Source organism: Rhinopithecus roxellana, chromosome 4 (genome assembly GCF_007565055.1).
Source record: "Rhinopithecus roxellana isolate Shanxi Qingling chromosome 4, ASM756505v1, whole genome shotgun sequence".
NCBI lineage: Eukaryota > Metazoa > Chordata > Mammalia > Primates > Cercopithecidae > Rhinopithecus > Rhinopithecus roxellana.
This window is the reverse complement of record NC_044552.1, coordinates 15,298,099-15,321,574: the sequence shown is the minus strand read 5'-3', so window position 1 is coordinate 15,321,574 and position 23,476 is coordinate 15,298,099. Positions and strand designations below refer to the sequence as shown.

The 23,476-nt window shown below is 42.2% G+C and overlaps 1 protein-coding gene across 2 annotated transcripts in view; it reads left to right on the top strand.

Moving 5' to 3' along the window:
* CDYL (chromodomain Y like) overlaps positions 1–23,476 on the top strand; it is a 175,950-nt gene that overhangs the window by 131,525 nt on the left and 20,949 nt on the right. The gene's annotated exons all lie outside the window — the stretch shown is intronic.

Genomic DNA, 23,476 nt, shown 5'->3' with positions numbered 1-23,476 from the left:
AACTATGAAGAGGGAAAAGGGTCTCTAGGGGCCTGGAAGGATTAGTAGGGTTTATAAAGCTGCAATGTTGGAAGCAATGGTTTGGATAGAAGGCATGAAGTGGGTAGTGGAGTGTTTCTGATGATTTATACACCTCTAAACCTCACCTGAAAAAGGATTTTTAAGGCAGTTGACAGTTTGGAAATACAAGGATATAGTGTTTTATTTTTTTATCCAAGCAAAGATGTCAAGACAAACCGAAACGAAAACGTATTAAAGCCAGGGATATGGTTAGTCCAGTCCAGAGTATGCATGCCGTGGCTTTGGTGACTGCAAGTGAACCACAAATGTGGCTTTAAGCTGTCTGGTGGCATGTGATAAGAGTGTGCTGATGAGTCAGATACACAGTGCCCTCACACGTAAATGCACTCAGTAGTTGCTCAGTAAAAGTATAACTGTGCACGGTCATGAGACTTGAAAGAAAATTTTGCCCTAGTTCATTAGGAAGGTTTTGCCTGGTTTAGTGTCCACACCACTTTCTTCACAATTGATGTGGTATTCATGGTACTGTTTCCTGAAGGGGGTCCTTGGTTTGTAGCCAGAGGCACAATCCAATTTTGGTATTGGTTCTAGGGATAGCTAAGAGCCTCAGAGTTCATGTCATAGAGCGTGGTGTTTCTAACCCCTGTCCCTTAGCTTTAAATAAAATACTAGAAAAGAATCTAGAATTTTCAAAATTGTTTAAATAACTTCCTAGGTTAGTTTTAAACCTGTAGGGGTTATAGGACATCCACTTTCCAATTTCAACTTCCAGTAAGGAAAAACATAACTTACAAATACAGAATCCATTCATGTCAAGTATTCATTTAACTCAGCGAAGGAATCAAAAAGATAGTAAAGTGGAGTCCAAGAAAATGCAGGAGACCGTGTGTGGGCACTGAAACCGTGGGGGGCCGTTGCAGAGACAGAGGCTTGAGCGGCCCGCAGGGCAGCCATACTAACCTTTGCTGGTATGCTTTCTCCTGAACAGGTGTCGTTTAAACCTCTAAGCAATGCTGTTGAATTATATCACTGTCAGCTTTCTAAAATTAACATCCATATGAAGCTATAAAAGGCTCTAACCAGCGCTAAACAGTCAGATGAAGGTACATGGCCATAAAGAACGAGATGAGCCTTGGTGGGAGTGGCTCACAGTGCCCCGGCATAATGTTGAAATGATACGTGGTCCTTTCACCTGTTTCCAAGTTGGGAAATTTTTTTTTTTCCTGACCATTAGGAAAAATGTTGATGTTCGTTTTGACGAATTTGATCTGACCCTTTCTTCCTGGGAGCAATAGGATAACACGGCCGCTTCTCATTTCTGTAGACAACCCCAGCTCATCGTCATCTGCATGTGGCCTGGAGGGTCACTGTTCCCTGCAGTGGCTCCTTGGGAGAGGAGTAGCACCCTGTTCATCAAGGCAGGGACCAAGGCGCAGTGACAGTTGCCGATCGGCAGGGGTGGGGTGCCGTAGGGCTTTGTGGCTGGGGTAAGAAGGTTGGGTTTTTTCAGATGGTGAAGGGATTGAAGTGGAGACGTAACGTGCACTGATTGACATTTGACATTTGATTGCTCTCTCAGTCCATTTTCAGACATTTATGAGGGAATATCTGAAACTACGTAATTTATAAAGAAAAGGAATTTTTCTTCCTTCAAGTTGTAGATGCTGAGGAGTCCAGGATCAAGGGGCCCCTCTGGTGGAGCCTCTTTGCTGGTGAGGACTCTGCCGAGCTCCCAGGCATCACATGGCGAGGGGGCAGAGCGTGTTCATGTGCCAGCTCAGCTCACTCTCCCTCTCTTCTTATGAAGCCACCGGTTGGTCGCACTCCCGTGATAACCCATTCATGAGGGCAGAGCCCCCATGACCCAGCTGCCTCTTAAAGGCCCCTCGTCTCAATACTGCCACATTGGGGGTTACATTTCAGGATGCATTTTGGAAGGGGTAAATGTTCAAACCATAGCAACTGCTGATTGCTCCAAGGAGAGTGACTTGCAGGGGAGGTGGACTAGCAGAAGTCCTGAGCCTTTCTCTGAGTCCAGGCCAGACTGTTAATGATGGTGGCTTGCACATGTAGACCAGCATTACTAAACTCTACTAAACTCTTAAAAGTTTGTTTCCCTGGGATCACAGCTAACTTGGCAGAGACCTTATTGTGTCTTCAGAATTTTCTTCCCAGTGCTCAAAATTTGAGCGAAGGAATGAAAATCTCTTGAATAAGGGTAATTTTATTAACACTCTTCCTGATTATTTAATTCAAAATTTTTTTATTTCAGAGGTGGTTTTAATTGGCATCTTTTAAAGCATTGCATCGGTTATTTGCTAACCTGAGCTTCTCCCCTCTCCACAGCGTGAGACCCTGATACATTTAGGGCCTCTGTTAAAAAGCAGAAAGTGTGTGGCAGTGGCAGTAGAATCACCAAAGCTAAAAGCATGGAGAATGGTGACCTGTAGTGTTTTAAAGCTGTTTAAAAAGTGATTATGGGATTGGGGAAAAGCTGATACTTCCATATTTAAGCAGAGAACAGAAAGCCTGGTTGCATGACTGGCAAACAATTTTAGATTTAGAAACAGTAGCCCTTGGCTTTAAAATATTTCCAGTCGCTAAACAGTTATCTTCTTCCAGCCTTCCAGGGAACTCTCTATACTTCCTTACTAGGAGGGTTATACTGGACAAAAGAGGACTGTCTAGTCTAGGTTTCAGCATGCTTTTTCTTTAAAGAACCAGTTAGTAAATATTTTAGAGTTTGAGGCCAGATGGTCTCTACTACTACTTAACTCCACTGTTGTAGCCTGAAAGCAGCCAAAGACAACAGGTAAACAAATGAACGTGGCTTACAAAACTTTATTCACAAAAACAGGAAGCAGCCCAGATTTGGCCAGGAGCCGTTGTTGGCCGAGCCTGGGTCTAGCTTGTTGGCCACCCAAGTTCTTACCTGTCTCCTCCTAACCTTCTCACCTTGGGAAGTGTAATTTATTACCAAAAACCAGAGCACTCACCTCTAACCATCCTGAAAATAGCCCAAATCCCTCTTCCGTATTTTCACTGCAGTCTTTTATCTGTATGAACAGGACATGTTTTGGTTTTTTGATGGCTTTTAAACATTTTATGATATTAAAAAAAAAATGGCACCCTTTCCCCAAGGGTGGAAACTTGGGGTTGCCAGAAGGTTTTTCTGTGTTTGTGATTTATCATCAGCTTCTAGCTGTCCCTGTATGCCTGAGTCATAGATGGCTGACTGCTCTCTCTATGGTCTTCTCCTCTCCTGGGAGGGGACTGTTGTTGATTTTTACTCAGTTCTTGCTAGGCTGGGATAGGGGCTGCAGTGGAGGGTGGGAACAGGGTAATCTTTGGTTGTTCTGGTCTTAGGCCCTGTGTGTCTCAGCTGTGGGGGTGAAGTGTTTCATGATTTTTTTTCTTTTGCTCAAGGAGTGAAAGAGTTCTTTTTTTTTTTTTTTTTTTTTTTTTCTTTTCCACACTCTCCTTCCTTTGGCACTAGTAGATCAACAGGGTTTGCTGCCCCTCCCCCAGAAGCCAGAGAGAGGGCAGGGCAGGAGACTAGGGCTCGTTGCTTTTCTCATGGGGTTGGCAGGTCCCCTGCTCTGTGCCTAAATCATTAAGGGAGATTGTCTCTGATCTGCTTCGTCTCCCGACTTTCTCATCAGTGAACCGCTGCACTGTCGTGCCAGTCCACACACCGCCTCTTGCAGTTCTTTAGACGCTCAGCTGAGTGTTTCTTACTGTTATCTGTCTCTTGTGTTCTCCTGCACTTGAGACACAGTCCACATGGCCCCAGCTTTCCTTGGAGTGACTTGTCTTTCCTCAGATTGCAGGCTGTGTGGCTGCCTTGCAACCTCAGCCCTCCTACAAGTTCAAGAAAAGTTGTAATTGATAGTTTATCCAGCTCTAACCAACGTTTTAGCTGTGCACGGGCCTATTCTTCATTGAGCTATTAAGCTAGTTTTCATTTTACTTTTGTTTACATAGAACACAGGGTTTGCAGAATGGGTTTGTGACTGGGGTAGGTTCTGACATGGTTGTCCACGCATGGCATTATCCATGATGAGCCAGAGCTGCAGGGGATTGGCCTTTACAGCCCAGCCTCATGGCCTGCAACACTTCTCTTACATAGGCATGCCCACGCATAGAGGTGTTTCAGTACAGCAGTAACAGCCTGGCACAGTACCACAGTGTTCACAGTTGTAGAAACAGGGGAAGAGTAGGCTGTCCTCCAGCTGGGAGAGTAGGCATGGATGAGTGGGCGAGTCCCGGACAGAGCCGGCTTCTGAGCCTAGGTCAGGCGCATATCCTTGCCTTTATTCACTGTGCCCTGCCTGTGGTTTGCATGTGAGAACACACATCTCTGTCTTGGTGTGCTGGGGCTGCTGGCCCAACCTCATAGATCATGTTTAGCTCTGTGTCATTAGGCATAACCACAGTCTACTTTAATTACAGCAAACGCCCCACTGTTTAGTCACACTGCAAAGAGCATCCTTTCGATTACATCCCAGTGGAAATCCATGATGATGAATAAATTCCTAGATTTGGATTTCTCAAAGGTTTGTTTTGTTTTGTTTAATATTTTTGATGCAAGATATCAAACTATCTTCCAAAACACATTTTGCCGCTCTGCTCTCTAGCCAGTGAACACATTTTGCCGCTCTGCTCTCGAGCCGGTGAACACATTTTGCCTGGCCCTGATGTGAGGGTTGTTGTGGATGTCTGATAAACTTACGTGTTCTGATACTAGAATTGTAAACCAAAAATAGCCTGCTAACCCCCCCAACTTAGAATTTTACTGCCTCTTGTCCAAGGGGACCCTAACGAAACCTACATAACTAGTTCAGGCCATAATGTGAGTGATGGGGGCAGACACACCTCATTATGCCCTTATCGCGTTGGAGTTTAGACACAGCTGACTAGCATTAACATTAAAAGCGAGATCCTAATACTGACAGAACAGACTCTGTAGCAGCCAGAAACCAATTTCCAACCTGACTCAGGTGGAGCATCACATGACAGAGAATAGGCACCGTGAAGGAAGCCAAAGTATGTTATCCCGAAATACAACTTGACATATTCTGAAATGCCCCTGTAAAGCTCTCTTGTGGGAGAAATTTTCATTTCCCTTAGAGAATCTCCTTCCCTTACCAGGTCTTTTCCAGAAAGGCTGACACCTTTCCAGGTCTGATAAGAAACAGTCACCCTATATAGGAAGCCTGCTACCTGGAGCCTTCATCTGTATGACAAAAACCTTGGCTTCCACGACAGGAGCCTGGGCTTCCACACCTCCATATCTGAACTCAAGCATTTCTTGATGCTGGATTCAACTCTTCAGATAGGGCTTACTCTTGAAACCAATTGCCAATTAGGAAATCTTTGGATCCACCTGTGACCAGGAAGCCTCCCCGGCCCGCCACCCCATCCTGCCTTCCTAGGCCAAACCGATGTATACCTTACATGTATTGATTTAGGTCTTTGCCTGTAACTTCTGTATTCCTAAAATGCATAAAGCCAAGCTGTAACCCAGCCACCTTAGCACATGTTCTCAGCATCTCCTGAGGCTATGTCATGGGCCATGATCTAAATTGATTGAGACTTGTCTCCGATACTTTTTAGTCTACAGAATGATTAACATGATTACTTTGAAACCTTCAGGTTTGGAGTGGCCATCTTTTTTACAAACTGCATAGCCCTCGCCTTCTCTTAGAAGATGACACTGCATGCCAAATTTTTTACATTTCTAAGATAGTCTTTATATCAAATCTATGTACTTGTGGAAAAATTTCCTCAAAGAGCTCGTGAGACGAGAAACTCTTCACTGAAGAGAACGAAAAGACTGAGTGAATGTCACAGCCACTGAGAACAGGTTTTGAAAAGCTGACTGTGAGGTAAGTGAAGACCCTGTTCACATGGTCTGAAAAGGAATTGAAAGGCCGACAGAATGACACCTGGAAGGGTGACCAGATGTGTGTGTGTTGGGGGGGGGATGCAGTTTCTGTCCCCCTGGCCTGCCCCCCCCTTTCAGTGATGCTGACCTTTCACCTTTATCTGAGTGGTTCATTCCAGGCAAGCAGCTGAGCCTGTGAGGACAGAGGCATCTCTCCGTTCTCTCAGCAGCCTGTTTCTAAAATAAAATCACATATTTCCATTTTCTTACGATGCTTCTTAATTCCGAGGAGGTGTAGTGTGTAGTGATCCCCCCACCCCCAAGCTGGGCAGGCCCCCCAAATGGAGGCCTGGCCACATGCACGGCCCACTGCCACACCTCCACCTCTGACAGGTGGGCCCTGAGGCTGAGGAGGAGTCCAGAGCACCCCTGTCCACCAGAGAACCTCAGCTTTGATCAGTTTCATTTTTGAGGTTCCAAGTAAGATTTTTCTTTAGGGAGGAAAAAATAGCTCTATGTACAGGGGCAACGCTAGGAAAATAGCTGCTTTTCTGTACTTTGGAAATTCTACTGAGTTTGTAACCTGCCCTATCTTATCGAGTCGTTTGCTTTCATGTTTATTATTCCTTCCTTATGGTTTTGGGGTGGTTGAGTGTCTGTGTGTGTATTGACTTGTTTCTTTTAAAGAACCTCATGGAGCAGTTTATCTTAGATCTTAGAAGTACCAGATTGTCTTTTGAAGTCATAGGTTTGTTTTGTCTTAAAATATTCATTTTAATGGCGTTTCTATGGCTTGCTCTAGCCTCTAGAAACATCAGAACTAAGTATGTGGCTTGCTTTTAGGAGCTAACCACAAGACTGACTGTTTTTGTGTGGTGGTTCCACCACTGGCTTCTTGTTGGGGTTTAGTTGTTACACTTTGTAGTGTTTGCCTTTGTAGTTTTAAGGGAGGTCTATAACATATACTAATACTAATACATTGTAACTAAGCGTAGAGAGTCATTATGATAGCAGTTGAGACGCAGTTAAAATTAATGTAAATGTTACTCAACTTTAAACTGGTTTTCTAATCTCTCATTTAGAGCTGAAATGGGAGTCAGAAGTCAGAAGTTAAATGTTCTGTACTGTACTCTGCTGTTTGAATACTGAGAAATTGATAGAAATGGCAGCACTGAGGGAAGATTAAAAGTACAGATGGCAAGTTTTCATTCTTAGGCTATTGCTGTTGGCATTGCAGGTAGAAGGCTGAAGTAGACAGGATGAATATCAGCAAACACCTTGAACCCCTCCTTACTCTGAGTAATTATAGATATACTTCCAAATGAGGTGTTTGAAGTTTTACCCTCTGTGAGGTGAACTAGGGGTGGAAAATTAGCACTTGAACATTTTAGCTTAGAACACATTAGATGCAGTAACAATAGGTTGTAAGCTAATTTTCTTTGGAGTAGAAGTTTGCTTGTAGCTACTCTTCTTGTATCTACCCAAGATAGTATCTTCCTTTAATGTCTAGGTTTTGAAATTAATGGCCACACACTGTTAATGAAATAGAGAAATTAGATTGTAATTGATCAGTTGTCTTATGAAAACAATAATTGCAAAAAGTCAGTTGGTTCTGAGAGCCAGGATCAACATGAAGAAACGTATTGATTATTCAATCCCATGTCAAAGTTGACTCATTTCTACAGGAAATATAATTTTTGAAGATGAGATCAATAATAAGATCTCACTGCTGGAGAATGATACCTTGTAGGTAGCTATGGTTATTTTTGTATTTTCATTTGCCCTTTTTAATTGTTGTTGTTGCTGTTAATTCTTCTTTATTCTCTGCACTAAAAAGAAAGGTTGGGTGATGTTCTGTTCCCTCCCCCTGCCTGCCCCCTGCTTTTTTTGGCACTTTAAGGTGACATTGTAACATACAGATTGTTGCTTTTTTCTCTCCAATGTTTGCTTTATTTTCAAAGCAATTAATAAGGAAATAACTAAATTTAAGTACCACCTGTCTTGTTTAATTTACTTTAGGAATTTATCCTGATATGCTTAGTTAGAATGATAGGAATAATATTGCTTAGTAATTTCTGATATTTTTGTTTTAGTTTGTCAAAAGTAAAACTGAATAACTTGAATTGGCATCTGTAATTAAAGATTGACCACGCTTGAATAAAGTTTTCCATTCACTTCTTCAAATAATAAGAGTTCACTTTTAAGGATTTCGCTTTCCTCAGTGTTTTTAATTTTGACTCTAAAATGCTGGTTGTAGGGATCACTTTGAAACTGCTTTATCTCCGTGTATGTTTTGAAGAACTGAGTAAGGATGAGTCCTTAGATTTCCTTTGGATTACTAAAGACTTTGCTGCTTTTCTGATTTAGAAATCCAAATCCCCTTAGGAATTAATGCTATCGGAGGAGCTCAGCACAACTCAAAATGAAGATTAAAATTGACACAGGATTCTTCTACACATAGTAATCTATAAGTATGGGCCTTTATACCACAGAACCTTCAGACGTGGGCAAGGACACTTGATTGTCTTTAGTTGAAACCTGCACTCACTGTATAGTTTTGCATAGTTGATGGTGATATTGCTAATTAGAGTGTTTTGTTCCAGAAGACCAGAACAAAACAAATTCAAGTTCTTTTCATTATCCTACTGTCAGAAAGTCATTCAGCAAAGTGAGTGTCTTTAAGAGTGAGGCTCCTGCATGGAACCAGAGGCACAAGCTTGGTGAGGCCTGGATCCTACGCTTGGATACATGTGTGGCCTGTGTGTGTACATTAAAACTGCAAGGCTGGCTGGCATACAGCAGTTCCAGGCCGTAAAAAAAGAAGTAACAGTTTATGAAGGTGTTGTCTCTAAGCTAAGATAGCCTCAAAATTGGCTAGAGATTCTTGCACAATTTAACATTGATAATACAGGTTAAATAACCCCGTCTGAAATTCTTGGGACCAGAAGTGTTTCAGATTTCACATTTTTCAGATTTTGGAATATTTGCATTATGCTTACCAGTTGAGCATCTCAAATCAGAAATCCATGATGAGCATTTCCATTGAGTGTTAGCGTTGGTGAAAAGTTTCAGCTTTTCGAGCATTTTGAATTTTGAGTTTTCAGGTTAGAGTTACTTACCTCTCTCCAACATGTAAAGGATTTTACTTCCTTGTATCCCTGCTTCTCCATCCCAGGAGAACGAAAGTGAAGACATTAAACAAGGAAATGGAAGTAATCAAAGTCCATGATTTTAATCTTTTCCAAGAGTTTTATTATAATTACTAATTAAACACATTCTAGATAATTTAGGAAAATATTAAATACAACTTCAAAAAATTAAAATGACCACATGATGCAGCAGTTCTGTTTGTAGGTATATACCCCAAGAATTGAAAGCAGGATGGCGAAGAAATCTTTGTACCCCCTTGTTAGCATCATTAATAGCTAAAAGGTGGAAGCAACCCAGGTGTCTGCCATCAGCTGAATAAATAAACACAATGTGGCCTGTCCACAGAATGGAATACGCATCAGCCTTAGAAAGGAGGGAGATTCTCACACATGCTGCAATATGGATGAAACTCGTGCTCAGTGACATAAGACCGTCTAAAAAGGATCAATAACTAAACAGTTCCCCTTATAAGAGGTACCTAGAGTAAACTAGAGTGGTGGTTTACCAGGGCTTGGGGGGGTGGGAGTGGCAAGCTGGTATTTAATTGGAGTCTGGGGAGACAAAAAGTTCTGGAGATGCGTGGTGGTGATGGTTGCGCAGTAGTGTGAATGTGCTTAATGCCATCAAACTCCACACTTAAAAATGGTAAATTGTATGCTGTGTGCATTGTATCACAATAAAAATGCTCTAGATTCCATTTGCTAATATGTAGGACTTGGGAAAAATACACGTATACAATATACATTATGGCACCACTGGACTGTAATTATCTGAAGACAAAGTCCATAGGTGTCCCTAGTGAGACGCGGCTCTGCTGCCAAGCCTCGGGTGGGTCATGCAAACAGTGGAGGGCGCCTTTCCTGGAATACCAATGCCCCAGCAGCTTTAAGCAGTAGGAGGGATAAAAGCAAGAGTGGTTAAAGTGAAATGGCAGAGCTCATTAATCAAATTTGTTCAGTTTGATTGATTGATTGATTGAGATGGAGTCTCCGCCTCCCGGGTTCAAGTGATTCTCCTGCCTCAGCCTCTGGAGGTGGAATTATAGTCATGTGCTACCATGCCCAGCTAATTTTTGTAAACTTAGTAGAGACAGGGTTTCACCATGTTGGCCAGGCTGGTCTCAAACTCCTGACCTCAAGTGATCCACCCACCTCGGCCTCCTAAAGTGCTGAAATTACAGGCATCGGCTACCGCGCCTAGCCGAATTTGTTCAGTTTTAAATTGTGTGTGTGTGTATGTGTGTGTGTGTGTGGTTTCTTAGTGATTGCACCAGCATGATACATCCCTGAGCCATTCCTCTGGAAAATGGTGGTCTTCAACCCTTGTAGGCAGGGCAAGAAGGGAAGGTCAGTTTCAGCTTCAGGGTAGGTGTGTAGATAGATCAATAGGACAGAAATGGGTGTGTTTTAAGCACAGGGCAGGAAGCACCAACATTGGTGCCTAGTGTGTCACTTCCTACATTTTCCTCCGCAGGGCGCAGAATACTAGTGACTAAGCCTCGTTTTCTCTCTCTGCCCAAGTAACTGAGGCTCACTGCATGGTGGCCCAGCACCGGCCTTCTCCCCATTTGTGAAAACCAGTCCACTTGCCCTTACCCTAGGTTGATGCCAGAAGTAACAAGAGGACTCTAGTTTGAAGCCCTTAACATTTGATAAACAAGACGACACATTGGAGTTACAACAGCTCTTGATTTTTTTTGTTTTATTTTTTTCCCCTTAAGCTGGCTTGGAACACATTTTCTGAGCCCTGGAGGATGTTTCTCAGCACCCCCTTCCTAGGCTCAGCTTTTTGTTACTCCTCGCAGGTGGGCGAGCTGTGCACTTTCCAGTACCTCCAGCTTTGTGTCCATATGCTTTTTAACTTGGCGTTTAACCCTTCAAAGGCTGCCTGCAGTCTGTTTGTTTCTATCCTGGTTTTTCATGGTAAACCTGCATCATCCCGTAAATATGCAGTATATCTGGCCACCTCCATTTCTTTGCTAATGGCATTAGAAACGGAGGTGGCCAGATATACTGCATATTTAGGTACCTCAGCATGCCATATTCTTTTTTTTTTTTTTTTTTTTTTTTTTTTTTTTTTTTTTTACCAATTGCATTCAAAAAATACATGTTGAGCACCAAATGCATGCAAAGCATTGGGAGTCAGTTTAAATCCCAACTCTGTAAAGTCTTCACCAGCATTCCCTGGGAATATTCCTAACCTTTGTGGAGAGGTTTCTTGTCAGTAATCACTCATTTTTCCACCATTTTTATTTTGCTAGTTTGTTTTTCATGTGTAGGTACCATTACTGCCTATGTGGTGGCAGGCAGCTGGGTGTGATGGAGACCACATTTGTGCAGCCTCATAGGCCTAAATTTGGTATGAGCGTGGCACCCCCCACCTGCTCAGTGACCTTGGGCAGGCAAGGTGTTTAGGCCTCCTGGACCTGAAGTTTTCATCTTCAGGGGATTATGGTATGGGGATTGGGTGAGACACCTGGTACTGCCCGGCCAGCAGTGATGGCTCCACAGGTGTTGGTTGCCGACCCGTTGCCTCGGTATCTGTGTCTCCGACCTCCTGTGATCACCTTGCTCTGAAATCCAGTGTGATTGTTCACTGGAATTCCCCCTCTTGCTTTCAGTGAGGAATAAAACAAAGTCGGAAAGACTTATCAATGCGTGGGCAATTAATCCTGAGGAAAGATGATTAATATGTGAACATTTCTATCTTCCTGAACAATATTGTTAAAAAAGTATAAATACAAGAACGAGCAGTTACAGTGTGTCTACACTGGAGACCACTTCACTGTATTGAGTGTGTTTCCTTGGGTGCAGTTTTAACGGGGAACACGGAGTAATCCTGACAGTGCCCACTAGTACGCACTTCAGGGCTCCCTGCTGGTTTCCAGATCCTGAGCCGCCTGCCTCCCCTTTTATCATTGTTACTTATCTGTGTTAATTACCTGGACTTGAACAATCCCTCATCTGATTTACGGGAATTGTTACTGCTGCTGTAATCTCAGTGTTCTGACCTGAACCATTTCCTTTGGGTTACCCTGAATATCCTGTTTGGGGCCTCTGATATGCAGCATCATCAGTGGACAGCAGACACACCTACCTGGCGCAGGTCCCCAGCCTCGGGGTGCGTCTGATCACAGCGCAGGCCTGAGCTCCACCCAGAGCCCTCAGGTGCCTGCAAATGTGGACCAGGGAGCGTTTTTCCCCCCTTTTATTTTTTATTATTTTTACTCAACACTTATGTACACCTTACAATTATGTACAATACAATTTGATATATATGTGCAATATGTGATGATCAAATCCATCACTTCAGACATTTATCATTTCTTTATTTTGGTAACATTTAAAATCTGCTCTTCTGGCTATTTGAAAATATACAATAAATTGTTGCTAATTATCATCACCCTGCAGTGCCATAGAACACTCAGAACTTACTCCTCCAGTCTAGCTTTAGTTTTATATCTGTTAACTGACCTCTGGCTCTTCTCCCCTCACCCCCTCCTTCCCAGCCTCTAGTAACCACTGTTTTACTCCCCGTGAGGTCAACTTTTTAGCTTCCACATATGAGTGAGATCACGCAGTGTTGGTCTTGCTGTGCCTGGCTTATTTCACTTAGCATGATGCCCTCCAGGCTCACCCATGTTGCCCCACATGACAGGATTTCACTCTTTTTTTAAGGCTGAATAATACTCCATTGTGTATTTGGTACTCCAAAATGTACCAACATTTTCTTCATCCGTTTGTTGATGGGCATTTAGGTTCGTTTGATATCTCGGCTATTGTGAATACTGCTGCAGCAAACATGGGAGTGCAGAGGACTCTTTGACATGCTGATTTCATTTTCTTTGGATAAATAGCTAGTCAAGAGATTGCTGGATCATATGACAGATTTATTTTTGAAGAAACCTGCATCCTCTTTTCCATAATGACTGTACTAGTTTACATTCCTGCCAACAGTGGTTAATAAAGAGTTCCCCTTTCTCCAAGGAGCATTTTTTAAAAGTCCCCTGGCAATCCCATTGCAGAGTCAGGGTGAGAACCCCTGCTGTCATGCAGCACATTGCACTTGCCACATCTAATACAACATTATTATGCGTCTCTAGGTTCACAGTTCTGTGGTTTAATCAGGCTAGTCTTATTTAGTTTTAGGAAAATATAATTAGAGTTGATTTAAAGATATATCATCTCATTCGTTGGTACTTTTATCTCAAAATAGTTATTTTTCTTTTTAAAGTCCCCTCGTTTCTTTTGGCACTTAATGTTTTGGGGTTGATTCTCCGTGAAAAGGTAGCTGTAAAACAGAATCGTTTTAATTGCAGGAACCGTAGCTTGTGTTCTCTGTAGATTTTCAGAATGCTCCCTAAGCCTGTGCAGTCTCAGGTATTTAATGTTCTCATTTCGTGGTTTGCTGTTCACCTGTCCATCCTTATATTTCTAGCATTCTGAAGTTGTTTAGCAGTTTCAAGAAATTATTTGTATGTTTCATGGACTAAAATGCCTTTTACACCTCCTCCATTCTCAGGTTTTTCTTTTGCTTTCAAAGTGAGTTTAAAGCCTTCTGTGAATGTGGTGTTTGGTAGTAAGCATTTCCATCCTCGCTCCCCATTGAGCTCTTGTTGGTTGGTTTGTATGACATCTTGAAGCATATCATTAAGTTAAATGGTTTTATTTTTAGGGCCACGTCTAAAACATGGCTGTGAATAAATTTTTTCTTGAGTCAACCAAAAAACGAATGACTTTGATACTGAGCTGAGCAGTAGAAAGAAAACTTACAATGAGTACTGCTATAATGTGATATATGTGTTCCTAAAAATCGCCACACTGGAAAATCATGCAATAAAAGCTACAGGGCTTATGGGGGAAATGAGATGAGAGGCACAGCCCACAGAAACTTTGTCATGGGCACGTTAGCCTAATAGAAACAGTAGCACAATTTCAAGTGTCAAATAGTTAAGAAAAGCAAGTACTACAATAAATATGATACTTTATCTTGAAAAAGGACAGCAGAAATTTGCTTGTGGAAGTGGGCATTGGGAGGGTTTCAGCGTGTGGTTACTGTGAAGCAATAGAAGGACTGCAATCTGAACTCATACAGAAAGTTGTGGGTGGGCGGCTGTTTGAGTGTGTTTTGTGTGTGTTTTGTGTATTCCTGCCTAGCCAGTTTCAGCTGGGTGTGGTTGTGCATTCACTGCCTTAGACAATTGTGCATAAATGTGTGAAATTCGCAGTGTACTCAGATTGTCCCTAATGTGTCACTTGTTTTTACAACAAAACATGATTTCAGTCCTTATGGTGTATCAGTCTTTCTTAGAGATGGCTAAGAATGAGCACATACAGTGAACTATCTATTGAATGGTTTATACCAGCGTATATAGATTTGTGATGCATCTATCCTCATCACAGGAGCTATCCTTAGACTAATTCTAGCTCATCATTTTCCCCGTACTGGAACTATGCGCTTCGTGTAGATTTATAACATACAACTAGTTAGGTATATTTCACTCATTCTTCTTTTAAAAAATTACTTAGCCTGTCTCCCTGCTAAATCCTAACCACTGAGGTTTTTATTGGAAGTCTACTAAAATTAGACTGGCCTTTAACTCGGAGACCCCTATGGATAGGGAATTGGAGTTGAAGGAGTTGGAGCAAAGACACTTTTACAGTTATTTGTGAAGGACTTATTTAACACATTATGAAGAAAATAGGTATTGATGTTTAAAGCCTACATTTACTTCCATGTTCATATGAAAAATTGTTCTTAAAGAAAATTTGCAGATTGTATAATCTGAATAAAATTGTAAGGTTTGTATAGATAAATAGGATTACTTTCAATATATGTAAATACAATGTTTTGAAATATTAAACTCCATAAAGGGAGAGCTGTTAATTCTGTAGATGCTGTAGTCCTTGCTTTTTGACTTCAGACCAAAGACAACAGTGGTCATTAATATCCAAGATAGTTAAAGGCAGTTTTTGAACTCTTTTTGCAGTTGAGACCCTTCTGCCTTGAAAACATATTAAAACTTGCTAACTCTTGATTACACAATTCTAAACTGAAATATAATTGGAGAAATATCTGTTAATCTTTACCTACTGAAGAATAATATCACAGACACTTCTGTCTGGATTTTGGATCCTGTAGTATAGTTTCAAGTGCTTTCTTGATTCCGTCAGTAATATATTGCGAAAATGTACAGAATAGCAAGAAGATAAGATTTATTCTATGTCTCTCTCAGCAAGAAAGAGCCATTATTAACATTTCTATAATTTACATTCCTAATAAACTCACATGTAAGCATTGTTGATATCTATCTGTCCACATACCCCTTTTGTTATCTTTCATTTTTATTTTTTCATGTATGACTTTGGGGATGGGCAGTGGAAGGACACGAGCGTGGGAATCAGATCTGCAGGTCCCACACACCTTTCAGGTGCGCTGCTGCAGGGAGTTGAGTCAGATTTTATGCTTCGGAGCTCAGCATGTGTAAGTAAGGTATGATATAAATGGTAGCTGCTGTGATGTGCTTACTGACCTGTATTTTTAAAAATCTTCACAAGCATGATAGCTATATAACATTAAGTCAGGTACATGCATGCCATCATTAATTTTACTCTTTCCTTACCGCTAGGCACAAAGTTTAGCGCTTTTGGCAATTTTTCCATTTCAGAAGTAAAGCTGTTTGAATACCTTTTGTGTGTAAAAACATACCCTCATATACTTTCTGTTTTAGGAGTAAAATTCTAAAAGTAGAATTACAAGGGCAGGGGTTGATGGCCACATCTTACACAATTGCTTTCTAGGAATGTACCAATTTATGTATATGTGCCCTTCGCTAGCCCTAGATGGCCATATTTTAAAGTTTTCTAATCTGAAGGTAGAAAGAATGTGTCTTTTTTTTAATCAGATCAATTTTTTATGTTTTAGTGTTTTCATTCCTTCATTTGAATTAGCTGTACACATCGTGTGTGTGTGTGTGTGTGTGTGTGTGTGTGTGTGTGTGTCTTTTGAGACGGAGTCTCACTCTGTCACCCAAGCTGGAGTGCAGTGGTGTGATCTTGGCTCACTGCTGCCTCAGCCTCCCGAGTAGCTGGGACTACAGGCATGCGCCACCACACCCGACTAGTTTTTGCATTTTTAGTAGAAACGGGGTTTCACCATGTTGACCAGGCTAGTCTCAGACTCCTGACCTGAAGTGATCCACCTGCCTTGGCCTCCCAAAGTGGTGGGATTGATTACAGGAGTGAGCCACCACGCCCAGCCTTGTGTGTGTTTTTAGGTCTGTTTTATGCTTTGCAGTTATTAGTGCTTTAATGATAAAAATACCAGCTTTTCATCTGTGAAATTTTCAATTTTTATGTACTCAAATTTTTTAACCCTTTTCCTGTTTAAGTTCTTCTCCATCTAGAAACTTCACGTTCTGTTATGCTTTTTATTGAACAAGACTTTTGCTATTTATTGAATGGTTTATACCAGCTTATTGATTTGTGATGCATGTATCCTCATCATAGAAGCTATTCTTAGACTAATTCTAGCTCATCATTTTCCCCTGTGCTAGAACTGTGCTCTTCATGTAGATTGGTAATATACAACTAGTTAGGCATATTTCCCTCATTATTCTTTTCAAAAAAATTTTAGCTTGTCTTGCTGTCCTGCTAAATCTTAACCACCAAAGTTTTAATCGGAAGTCTACTAGAATTCAAATTTGGAAAGAAAAATAGCTTTACAGTATTTGGTGTTCTCCAGAATCATGGCATTCCCACCCCCCACCTTTTTTGTGTGTGTGGTTGCAGGGGGAGAGGGTCTTTTTGTTTCTTAGTACAACTTGATGTTTTCTACTTGTTTATTCCTTTTTTTTTTTTTTTAATTTTGAAGTTACTTATTCCTAATTTTAGTTAGGGATTATGGGTGTTTTCTTTTTAATGTATTATTTTCTAAATGGTTCCCAGAATCTAGAAATGTTGTTGTGGAGTATATTTTTGCAATTCTTGTCCTTGAACTAAGCTATCTCACAACATCTTAAAATGCCCTTTACATAAACTGTTAACTATTAGTACAGTAAGATTGTGCTTTCGTGAGTAATGGGTAAAATTGGTGCGTGATTTTGCTCTGTGGCATTCGTGTCTGGTCAGGGTTATCTTCGCAAAACAGATTGGGTGAATTTTCTTTCTTTTCTCTGTGCTCTGAGGCTATTTGTTACTACACAGCTGTTCCTTAACCTGCGTAGCTTGTAAACTGTTTTAAGAGGTAATTCGTTAATGATTTTTTCTCTTTCCTTGTTTTTTTTTTTTTTTCTTTTTGTTTCTGCCACATCAAAGATCAGTCTTGAGAATTTATATTTTTCCAAAGAATAGTCATTTTTTAAAGATATTTTAATATATTTTTGTAGTATGTACAAAGTGGTTTTTATTCATTTTTGTTAGGTTGGTATGAAAGCAGGGGAGACATTGTTTCAGTGATGAGGCCAGACGGTTACTACTGTCTACATTTAGTTAATTACACTTAGTATGCAGTCGGTGCAGGTCATTTTCACTCATATATTTACTGGTCTGATACTCTTTATTCCTTTGTATATATTCAGGCTTCTGTCTGGTATTATTTTCCTTCTGCCTGAAGAACATTTTTTTAACATTCCTTACAGTGCAGGCCTGCTGGTAACAACCTCTCTCAGCTTTTATCTAGAAATGTGTTTGTTTCTCCTCTGTTTTTGAAGGACATTTCTGCTGCTTGCGTGCTGGGTATATAGGTTGACTTTTTTTTTTCTTCATATACTTCAAAGGTGCCATTCCATTTTCTTCTGTCTTGTATACTTTCTGAATGTCAGTATTGAGTTCCGTTATTCTATCTAATCTTTTTGTTCTCGTGTTATCAACAGATTATAATAGGCCTTAGTTTGGGGTTTGTGTGTATTTATCATAATTAGTATTTTTTAAGCTTCTTGGATCTGTCAGCTTCTGGTTTTTATCAAATATGGAAAACTTTCCACTATTATTTCTGCAAATATTTTACTTACACACATATACCCACACATACATCCCTTCTCTGAGACTCAAATTACACATATGCTAGATAACATTGTCCTACAGGGCACTCGGGCTCATTGTTTTTTCTGTTTCTTCTCCTGTCATACTGCATTTTGGACATAGCCTATTGCTGTGCCTTCAAGTTCTCTGATCTTTTTAGTATCTAATTGGTTAAACATATTCAATGAAATTTTTATTTCTGATCTTTCATTTCTGCATTATGTTGATGTTTTTCTTTAAATCCTTGAGCACATTGAGATTATAACAGTTTTGAAGATGTTCTTTTCTGGTAATACTATCATCTCTCATTTTTAGTCTTTATTAACTGATTTAATCTTAGTCACTGGTCCTATTTTCCCACTTCTTTTCTTGTCTAGTAATTTTTGATTGATTACTGAACATTGTGATTTACATTTTGGGGTGCTGGATTTTGTTGTATGCTTTTTTAAAGTGTTAGATTTGTTCTGGCAGTAAATTGTTAGTTGCATATCAGTTTGATCCTTTCACAGCTTATTTTGAAGCTTTGTTAGTGCAGTTGGAAGTATTCTGTATTCTAGAGCTAGATTATTTCCACTGCTGATATGTGCCTGTTCTGGGGTCTCTACTGAATGTCTCATGTATTTGATGAGGTCCCTGCTGTGGCTGATGAGGACCTCCGTCCCTAGGCAAACTTGAGATTATTCGTTTTATAGGTCTCTGGTAATTGTTCTTTCCTCAAAAGTTATTCAGTGCCCAGCCTTGTGGAATTTCTCCCTGTGCATGCTCAGATTGGTTCAGCAAAGACTCAAAGGGATTCCTAGGCAATCTGGAACTTTCTGTCTGTGTAGCTTCCTCCTTTTCCATATCATGCCTCACAAATTACAGCCTCCTGGGCCTCCCCCAAGTCATCTGTTCTAAGACAGCGTTTTTGCCAGCTGTGTCTGGGTTCCCCTCCCTGCACCTGCAGTGTGGCAGCTGCTTTCGGTGGAAAGGCGGGTGGACTGTTAGGCTCACCATGTTTGTCTCCTTTCACTCTGGTAGCATTGCCCTGCACAGCCTGTGGTCCAGTGCCTGCAAACAGTTGTTATTTGTATTTTATTCAGTTTCCTAGTTATCAGTGGCGGGTGAAGAAGTACAGACGCTGTTCTCTTTAGTTGGGAAGTGGGTGTCACAAGTCATTGTTGGAGACTTGCACTTTTTGAAGCAGTGATACTTAACAGATTCACCATGTGTATTTGAGGGTATCCTTTTTGCTCTTGAACATATTAAAAGAAAATCAACTACTGCAAGAGATACTAAGATAGGTTTCTTTCCTAGTCGAATTTTATGTTAATAAATCCTAGGAAAGCCTTGGTACTCTCTGAATCCAAATCCTTAAGGAACTCTCAGTCCACAGAGGCAACTTGTACTCCTGTGTTTCCATGAGTGTCGTCGTCCCAGGGGAGTCGCACTGATTTCCACAGTTTGGGGTGGGGGGTGAGTTTTTTCTGAATCTCAGTGCTAATTCTGCTCTGAAGTGTAGAGCTTACCATCCCTGGCTTGGGTTGAGGTAATGAGCTGTGTGACACTTGGCCAGTCACTTAAGCTACTCATCTCTAAATTGAGGGATGTGGACTAAAGGGACTTGAAGGGCCAGGCCCTTCCATGAGTTTACTGAGTAAATATGTACTGAGTGTTGTGTGCACTGGGGATGGGTGGATAAGACAGGTGAGGACCCTGCTCTTACACACAGCTTAGTGGAGTGCATAGATGATACTATAAATAAAAATACAATGAGAAAGAAATAACTTTCGGGGTGCTTTGAAGAAAACAAACCAGGGTGATAAGAAGTGCTGATGGGAGGGACTGGCATTAGGATGGGAGGTCCAAGAAGGCTTGTCTGAGATGCTGAAATTTGAGCTGCCATTCAGATAAGCAGAATAAACTGGCCATTTGAATTCCAGGTCATAGATGTTCTAGGCAGAAGGAAGAACATGTGCAAAGGTCCTGAGATGGGCACAACCCTGGGTGGCGTGAGAACCCTGGGTGATGTGAGAACACTGTGGCTTGATTGTCTTGAGTGGGGGGCACATGTGATGATCAGGGTCCTAGTCAGTGCTGGCAGTCTGGGACTCCAAGACTTGATCCTGCTGTGAATACTTCTCTACCTAAATAGTGCAAAGTTCAGTGTCACATGCCCTACTCAGATGAGTAACAGGGAGTGCCAGGAATTACATTGGGGTGGGATGTAGTCGCTGAAGCTCCAGCAAGATCACAGAGTCTGAAATGAGCAGGGACCTCACTGGCACTAGGAGCCAACACAGTTTTAACACAGCAGGCTGAACGCCAAGTCGAGTAGTCTTGGTCAGCATGAGCCAAAATGAATCCATTTTAAATTAGCAGAACCACGGATAGTTCCGTAGGCACTGTCGCCTCAAAGAAAATGCTGAGCTTTTTCTGAGACTCACATATAAAGGCTACATAGACTCCATAGCCTAGAAATGTGGCTTCGGTGGAAGGAAGCCCCCAGGAAAACTGCTGGGAGGGTTTAAGGAATGTGTGACTTTTACATAGAGAAAGGAAAGACAGTGAAAGCAAGAGCAGTTCAGAGTTGGGGAGGGCGGACCTGAAGCCAGCCAGCTTTGTCCTGGTGGGAGGCAGGTGTCTTAGCCATTTGGGCTGCCATAACAAAATACCATAAACTGGGTGGCTTGTAAATACACAACAGAATTATTGTGTTGATTATTCTCATAATTCTGGAGAGAACCCTAGGATCAGGGATCAGGGTGCTAGCAGGTTCAGGATCTGCTGAGGGCTCACTTCCTGGTTCACAGATAGCACGTTTTTGCTGCATTGTCACATGGCAGAAGGGCCAGGGGGTATCGGCCCTCATTTATAAGGGCACTCATCCTATTCATGAGGGTCCCACCCCCATGACCTAATCACCCCCCACAGGCCCCACCTCCTCAGACCATCGCCTTGTGGGTGAGGATTTCACCACGGGAATTGGGGTGAGACACAGGCATTTGGGCCATGGCACCAGGCCTTCCCTGTGTTGCCAGGATGCTGCTTTTTGTGCTTGGATATAGCAGCAATTAAAAATCCAGCTCAGGTTGAGGAGCTCTTCAAGACCCACGGAGCTCTCACTTGGCATTACCAGCTGCTGGCATGTGTAGTCTGAAGGAACCCCCTTCTGAGAATGCCCAAAGTCTCCGCATCTGTCTCCTGTCTCAACATGCCAGCACTGTGTCACGTAGCCTCTGCCTGCGTCTGCACGGCATTGTTCCTGGTGTGATCTCTCTTTAGGCAGGGAAATTGTTGCTGTCGGCTGTCACCTCAGTGGCAATGTCTTCTCACCTGCACTTTTAACAACAACTGCTGTGCTCATGTGTGTTTTTATTGATTGATTTTTAGTTGTCTTTCATTGTGTCCTGTGGTCTGGCTTCCACTCTTCACGCTATAGTGAAGCATTGCCCACGCCTACGAGTGGCCTCTCATTTCCCCCTACGTTACCTCTTCTGCATTCTCCTCCACCTCTGCAGCACGTGCCCCTGCAGACACATCCTCACTGCTGTGGCCTGCTCTCCTTCCTTTGAGAAAGCCAGTTACTGCTTTCCTGCTTCCCTGCTACCTCCTGGCTCTGCCTGTGCTCCTCCCCAGCACTTCCCAGCTGGCTTCAGCAGGCTCACTCTCCGTGTCAGTCTTCCCCTGGGAGCTCATACCGTCAGTTTAGCCATTTTTGGCACCAACCCCAAGTACCTCTCCCCAAGTACCTCTCTCCAGCCCTGACTTCCCTCCCCTGATCTAGATGTGCACTTCGGGCCATGCACATCTCCACCTGGATACTCACCCTGGAGGAGCAAGCGTTTCTCCCTCACCTCCTCCCTCAGCAACTCCAGGCTGCCCTGTGGAAGCCCCTTTCCCGCTCCTCCAGACTCACAGGTTCGGAGCATCCAGCATCCATTTCTGTAGACTCAGAAGGTTCCTGGCCATGTGGACTCTGGGTCCCAGTTGAATGGGGTGAAGAATGATGGACAGAGGGAGACAGCAAGTGCAGGCAGGTGAGGCTGTGATGGGACTGAGACTGGAGGATGTCACAGAGGAGAGGAACAGATTAGAGAGGGTTCCTGAGGGGAGACAAGATTGCCAAACATTTTTAAACAAAGATGAGAGAAGGATCTCGTAGGGAAGAGGATGGAGGTTAAAAGAAAAAAGTCTTTCCTGAGTTCTTTGGAAGGACTCAGCAACACCTTGGCTGACTGGTAACATCCGACCCTGTGGTCTTCAGTTAGAACTACTCCAGGCTACGAGTCCTTTGGAAACTTGTAGAGATTTGACAGAGTTGGGGTGACAGAGGTCACTGTGTTGTTGGTCATATTGACAAGTCCCTGAATAGTAGTGCGTATTCAAGTGTGGACTGGAAAAGGAATTACAGTGCATCCCTACCGTGGGCCTCGCCTGCCACGCAGTCTTTGGAAAGAACAGGAAGCTATGTTCTGATAGAGAAACCAGTCTAAGATATTGTCAAAGGAATAACCATGAGATGTAGCAATGTGTATTTCTTGTAGATGTACAAGCAAGGCAACAGTGTATAAGATACAGCAAAACCCTGTGTCTAGTGTACTGCCATGTGTGCTTTTAAAAGCCAGGGTGATGGAGAAGTCTGCCTGATGTTTTCTTGTATAGCCATGGAGATGCTCTGGTGGGGCCCCTGAGAAACCAGCCCCAGTTTCTAAGAGGGCAGGGGGACCTGTGCAAATAGGATCAGGTTGTGGGGGGCTTTCACTTTAATATCTTTTATATTTTTAGGTTCTTGAACCATATATATGTATTACAACCTCTTTAAATTTTTCAAAAAAGTTAATTAAAAAAAAGAAAGCCTCTAGCAATTAAAATAGTACTTCCAGCAGTTGAGTGAAAGCCAGGTTGTTTTGCCGGGGAGGTTATTTGGCTCCTCTGAAACGTCCATTCTTGAGTTTTCTGGTGGTTTTGGCTTACTCTCTTTCACTTTGGAGGAAATATTGCTGATTCATAATTCTTCATGCTCCGTGCTCAGAGAACTTCTACCATGGCTGATGTTACTAGTAAAGCCTGATCTGGTTTTCTTACATTTGTTTCCTTTTTTCCCCATCCACTCTGTGCATTCATCACCACATTAGATCATGTCTGGACAATTCATGTAGATAGGATAATTATTTGCATTCTTAGCCAGGCGCAGTGGTTCATGCCTGTACATCTCAGCTGCTTGAGAGGCCAAGGTAGGAGGATCACTTGAGGCCAGGAGTTAGACCAGCCTGAGCAACATAGCAAGACCCCGTCTCAAGACGCTGGCAAAACACGCTTGCTGCTGTTAAGCTGTGACATATGAGGGAACGTTGGCAGGATGCTTTATGTGGTGGGAGAGAGGAGAGCTATCTTCAGCTGCTTAACAGGGCTGTTT